This window comes from Scyliorhinus canicula, chromosome 21 (assembly GCF_902713615.1).
Source record: "Scyliorhinus canicula chromosome 21, sScyCan1.1, whole genome shotgun sequence".
NCBI classification, from domain to species: domain Eukaryota; kingdom Metazoa; phylum Chordata; class Chondrichthyes; order Carcharhiniformes; family Scyliorhinidae; genus Scyliorhinus; species Scyliorhinus canicula.
This window is the reverse complement of record NC_052166.1, coordinates 54,167,738-54,174,395: the sequence shown is the minus strand read 5'-3', so window position 1 is coordinate 54,174,395 and position 6,658 is coordinate 54,167,738.

Genomic DNA, 6,658 nt, shown 5'->3' with positions numbered 1-6,658 from the left:
CTGTGTGGGGGTGTGTTCGGTCAAAATGATGATGGGGTTGAGTCTGGTAATGTAAGAAAAGTATTGTACTGCCCAGAATACCGCGAGCAGGTGCCTTTCGCAGGCTGAAAATCCTTGCTCTACTGGGTCTAACAGTCTGGAGGCATAAGCCACTGGTCGTAGCTGCTCGTGCCGTTCCTGAGGGAGCACGGCCGAGGGGGTCAGATCTGTGCTAGCTACCTCAATTGCATATGGGGAGAGCGGGTCTGGAATTTGTAGTGCAGGTGCTGCGCTAAGGGCTTTCTTTAACTCTTCCACAGTCTCTGTATGCTGCGGAAGCCATTCCCAAGGGGCTCCTTTCTTAAGGAGGTCTGATAGTGGGGCTCCCTTGGTCGCAAAACCATCGATATGGTTCCAACGATACTCAACCAGTCCTAAAAATGACCGGAGGGCTGAATCATTTTGGGGAAGGGGCAATTTGACGATTGAGTCAATTCTTTTGAACTCGATCTCGCGTTTGCCGTGTGTGATGACTGTACCCAAATAAATCACTTTACTCTCCAATAGTTGGGCCTTTCTGGGGTTAACCTTACATCTGATTGAGTTCAAAAGTTCTAGGTGTTCAGGCAGGAGCGCGATGTGCTCTGCCTTGGTGTCTGTCTGCAATAATAGGTCGTCCACATACTGTACCAGATATTCGGGTCGTGAAAATTTTGCTAGTCCATTTGCCAGCTGTCGGTGGAAAATGGAGGGGGAATTGTGGAATCCTTGTGGGAGGCATGTCCACGTATACTGCTGTCCTTTGAAAGTGAAGGCAAATTTGTACTGGCATGCCTTTGCCAATGGGATTGACCAAAAGCCATTGCTAATGTCCATTACCGTGAAATATTTGGAGTGGAGTCCCTGCTTGAGCATGGTCTCGGGACTTGTTGCTACCGTGGGGGCTACTACTGGGGTAACTTTGTTGAGTTCCCGATAATCAATGGTCAGACGCCATGATCCGTCGGGCTTCCTCACAGGCCATATAGGGGCATTATTAGTCGAGGCTACTGTCCTAAGTACACCCTGCTTTAATAAGCTCTCTATAACTTTTCCAATTTCTCCCTCCGCTTCTAGGGGAAATCTGTACTGTCTCTGTGGTCTCAGGTCAGGTCCTGTAATTTGAACTTGTCCAGTCATTCTGCCGCAGTCGTGCCGGTGACTGGCAAATGCTGTCCTGTGTTTGTTCAATACTGCCCTAACCTGTTTGTCCGTGCTAAGCGTGGTCGGGTCAAAACAATAGTCGCCTACTGCGCTAATCCTGTTTGCGTACTCTCCTACTGTGAGTTTGCGGGTGCTCTGTCTGATTTCGCCATTTGCCAGACACACTGATTGACTGGGTCGAACGGCAGGCTGTGGGCATTCATAAAGTCAATGCCCAGTATGTGTTCTGCTGTGCGGGGCAGATGAACTAAAACAACGGGTTGTCTGGCGGTGATATTCCCTCGTTGGATGGGTACAGGGGCTGTAATGTGTCCCTGCTGTGAGTGGCCTGTAAAGCCGCTGAGTGTTATTGTGGCTGTAGTGGGCCACGTGTCTGCCTGTGGTGTAGTGGAGGAATTAATGGTCGTGCGGGACCCTCTTGTGTCCCAGAGTAATTCTATGGGCTTTCCCCGAATTTTCGCCGTGACTACCGGTCGTCCGGATGTGTCCCAGAGGGTGTCACAGACCCAAGTGGGGGAGCCCGAACACCGTCAGTCCGTTCCGTCCACATTGGTCTGTCCTGACTGCGTCCCTATACTGTGGATAGGCTTCGCTTTGTTCCTGTTCAGAGTGCCTGTCTGCTGGCCTCTCTGAGATTTCTGCGGGGCGTTGCATTCCCTAGCAAAATGCCCTAACTGTCCGCAGTTAAAACATGCCTGTGACTTCTGTGGGGGACTGTTCTTTCTCACATTTACCCATGCGGGGTTGTGGTGTGCTCTCACTGCCTGAATATCTGCTGTAGCCTAAGCTTCTTCGGGGTTCTTTAATGTTACTTTGCCGTGGACAGATTGCTCCCAAGCGTGGGGCAATCTTTTCAATGCCCATTTTTCATTATGGGCCTCTTCTGAGGGGTCGTAATTGGAGCAGACATTCTGTCCTGCATCTGTGGCGTGGGAGATGATGGTGCGGGTCCATTTAACCATATTATCTCGGGTTAAATGTGCGCGGTCTAAATCACCGAAAACTTCAGTGAAGTGAATCCACAGCCTTCTTGCGAATGCTGTGGGGTGCTCGGTCCTTTTCTGCCTACATTTATTTAGGCCTTCGACTGGGTCTCCTCTGTTGTACCCTATCGCATCTAAAATAGCTGTATGCATCTCTTCGAGAGTACCTCCTCCAACGTTCTGTGCGTCGGGGAGGGCTGCTACAACTGATGAGTCTAAACTCAAAACAGTGAGCTTAACCTGCTCTCGCTCATCCAGGCCGTACATGGTCGCCTGTTGCTTCACTCGTGCGAAGAATTGGTGGGGGTCTGCAGTGGGGAGGAACGGGGTGATTTTCTCACACGCATCCCTTAGTTGTGTCACGGTTAAGGGGGTGGTGTACGTGATCTCGGGTGCGCCTTCTGCGGTTGCTTTTCGTTGGGTGGTGACTGGGTTCATTGGTGCGGGTGCTATCTGATCTGTGGGGGGTTGGGGCGCTTTCCTTTTCTGCTGCGCTGCTAGCGCACATGTTCCCTGAACATATCGCTGCGCTGTCTCATAGATCATAGATCATAGAATTTACAGTGCAGAAGGAGGCCATTCGGCCCATCCGGCTCTTGGAAAGAGCACCCTACCCAAGGTCAACACCACCCTATCCTCATAACCCAGTAACCCCACCCAACACTAAGGGCAATTTTGGACACTAAGGGCAATTTAGCATGGCCAATCCACCTAACCTGCACATCTTTGGACTGTGGGAGGAAACCGGAGCACCCGGAGGAAACCCACACACACTCAGGGAGGATGTGCAGACTCCGCACAGACAATGACCCAAGCCGGAATCGAACCTGGGACCCTGGAGCTGTGAAGCGATTGTGCTATCCACAATGCTACCATGCTGCCATCTCACTCAACTCCTGCCAATCTGGGGCATTCTCTTCTTCTAATTGTGTTCCAAAGGTCTCTTGGAAGCCATTCTGCACAGAAAGCAGAGATTGCAGCTGCGCAATCTGCTTCCTACATTTAGCGTGGTCCACTGTGCTTTGCCTTTGCTCAGTGGTGGCAGCATGGAGTGCCCTTAAAGCTGCTTTTAGGTCGCTACACTGCTTTTTCAGTGTCTCTACCTGCTTTTCTGACTCTTCTCTTATCAAGACTGCACGTTGCACATCTTGATAGGCTTTTCCGTACTGAACTTGAGAGCTGCTCAGATGGGTTAGACAAGACTGATGTGCCCTCTTGGCATCATCCACCTCTTTATCCTTATCTGCCAGTCGTTGCCTTAATCCTATATTCTCCTTTTCGATGTCCCTGACATCCACTTTGCTCATTCTGTTCTTCTCCTCTAACTCTGCTCGGAGCGTCCTGACGACCTCCTCTGTGCCTCACAATTGTGCCAAGCAGGACACAATTGCCATCGGCTTACGTGCTTTACCTAAACCTTTCTTGTGAATTTCAGACAGGTTCTCCCACCAAGTATGTCCTATACTCCAGGGACCTGTCTCCTCATTCACACAAAACTCATTCCAAAGGGGCCATCCTTTCCCTTTGAGGTACTTCCTGAGTTTCAGCTCCCAAATGGGACACTGACCTACTCTGTTGCTGTTGGTCGCTGCGACCACGAACTGCTCTTGGTTCATGAGGCGTTCCATTGCCTGCATGGCCATTTCTTTTTCTCCTATGCTCTCTTAAATTTGGAACGAGGGATAATAAGGCAATGCTTATAAAATACGGGTACGGCTTTCGCTATGTTCTGAATTATAAAACTCCCGACAGTTTGTCACAACAAAAATCTCTCGGTTTTACCTTACAACCCTGTTAGTTACGCATGCAAAAACACACTTCCGACTTATGAGTATTGATTTGAACTACTTGAACACTTGTGGTTTTTCCTTTTCCCAATTGGATTTCAGATTCAAATTTCTGGGTTCTCTCGGAGTGTGGGGGGGGGGGGGGGGGGGGGGGCACTTCTAATCGAGTCCCGGTGGAGTCGCCACTCAAATGTTGCTCGTTCTGGGTGAGTGTGCTGTGCACTCAATTTGGCTATGTTTCATTCCTTAGCTGTGGAGTCGCCAGGTATCGTTAAGATACCGCCACAAGTTTCAAGTTCAAGTTCAAACCAATAAATCCATACACCAGTTAGTAAGTTCAAACAAGACACGTTTATTATAATACAGTAATCTACTAATCATGCATATAAAACTATAAGACTAGGCTAACCCTACCACTACTAGGCCAAATACTTATCTGGATAAGGGGACTGCCGGATCAGGGAACAACGGCCTCTAGCTTTGTCCTGGGTCCGCAGGCTTCCAGTAGTTATGGACTAAAGGGGGTCAGAAGTGTCTATTCTCATAGCGTGCGTTGTATGACACTTACGTGATGGTGGCTGTTGTCCAGGCCTCTCCTCCTCAAGGTTCTTCTGCTGCAATGGTGTTCTGCTGGGAGGGCTGGCTGGTCAAGGAGAGGCTGGCAGAGAGAGAGAGCTGGGGTCGGGGGTCTCTGTCTTATACACCTCTCAGGGTCTCGCGCCCACCTGGGCGGACCCTCTATACACTCGCAATCGATTGGGTCTCTTCCCAATCGATTGATTTGAATTCCCCAATAACGGGGCAGTAACTCGATCACTGGGCGGTTCTTGGGACTTATTGCTTTGGAGTTCTTTTGGCGTCGAGACGTCTAGCCTTCCATTTAATGTATCGATTTGTGTTAACTTGTTTCCATTGTACCTGGGGATCACCCTGTATCGCCTCATTAGTATGCTAACTTGTTTTCTTTCACAGTGCTGTCTGGTTTCTGCAGCAGTCAGAACTGGTTTCTGCAGTAGCCAGAATACACAAGCGCTTTGCAAGCTGCTTGCTTTTGCAACATGTCCATTTTCCCTACATTCCTTGCAATCTTCCATTTTGTGTTGGGCAGTGGTCACCCCAGGCGGCTACAATAGTTGGTTGCCTTAATGGAGATTCTCATTTCATCTTTTCTATTTATTTCGCCCTGGTATGGCAGGCATCACAGAGAATTGCTGGGGAACATTTTTCATTGAAATCCTCACTTTTGTTTCTCTTTAATTGCAATCAAAAGCAAACTAGCGACGATATAATTTTTGCTGGTGTGATAAATATAAGAAATTGTCATAATTTATTGTTTGTATTTTTGTATTAATATTAAGTCCTCGGTTAGAATGCATTCAGACACTGTGTCTGCGAGAGATGTGATTAAAAGTGAGATAATCAGTGATTTTTTTTACAGAGAATGTGTTTTTCTAATAGATATTAAAAGTCATTTTACCTGATTGCAGATAGAGAGCTAATGTAATGTTGTAGCACTTCGAGCCTGGCTTAACAAAAGACAAAAGAATGCTCTGTGCTTTGAGTGCAACTGATGTAGCTAATGGGAGGGGCTAGGTCTGTCTGGACAAGGGAGTTGCTTCTGTGACTTGCAGCTGAGCAGAAGATTTTCAACCTGGTCCTAAAAATGAGGGGCTGGTATCTCTGAAGCCCAACGCTGAAATTGGGATCGGCGATTGGGCGGTGAATGGATTCCGACGCCAGAATTGGGGCAGGCGCCGGTTTGATGCTGGTCTGCCATGCACCGCCCCCTTCAAACCGCTATCATTGGGACACGCGCGTCATCGGTCTTCCCACCCGCGATGCTCTGCCTCCAATGCACAGTGTTCCCAATGACGTGGGCCATGTGTGGTCCCAGTGGTTGGGAACCCGGCGTGCTGGCTATGGACAGTGTCCAGTGCCACCACACTCGTCCGGGATCTGTGCTGCTGGCTGGGGGTGAGGGGCTTTTGCTAGGGCTGGGGGGAACGGTGAAGGGTGGACAGGGTGGACACGGCTTTGGGGCCGTGGTTGGCGGGTTAGGGTTCGAGTATGGCTGATGCCATGTTTTCCGGTGTGACCGGTGCAGGTTGTCAGCCCTGCGCATGCGCGGCTCGGTACACGGCGAATCTCCGGCCATTTGTGGTGTGATCCGTGGGAGTTTCAAGCGGCACCAGTGCTAACCTCTCACCAGTACCAGAAACGGTGAAGGATTCATGCTGAATTTCCGGTCGTGAATCTCCCGCGGATTTTCCTTTTGCGCCGACTCCTAGCCTCAGGATCGGAGAATCCAGCCCAAGGTTTCTCTCTCCAAGGACGCTGCACCAAGATAAGCAAGTAAAACCTGGTTGTTAACTTTATACATAAGTGGTATTTGAAATATATGGGTTGCTTTATTGGGTTTCAGGTTTCAGGAAGCAAGTTAAGATGTCTTACCAGTTAACTGCAAAACTATTTCTTTGTTGCTAATGTGCTTAATTCTGTGTTCAAATTAAAGTTTGTTAGAATAGATAAGCTGTCTACTGGTTGGGCAATAAATGCTGGTCCAGACAGTGAGGCCCACATCGCATGAATAAATTTTTTAAAACCTTTCCCACACCGTCTAAAGTATGGTGCCCAGAATTGCACATATCTCCGGCTGAAGTCTAACCAATGGTTTGAAAAGGTTTGCTATAATGTCTTTGTTTTTGT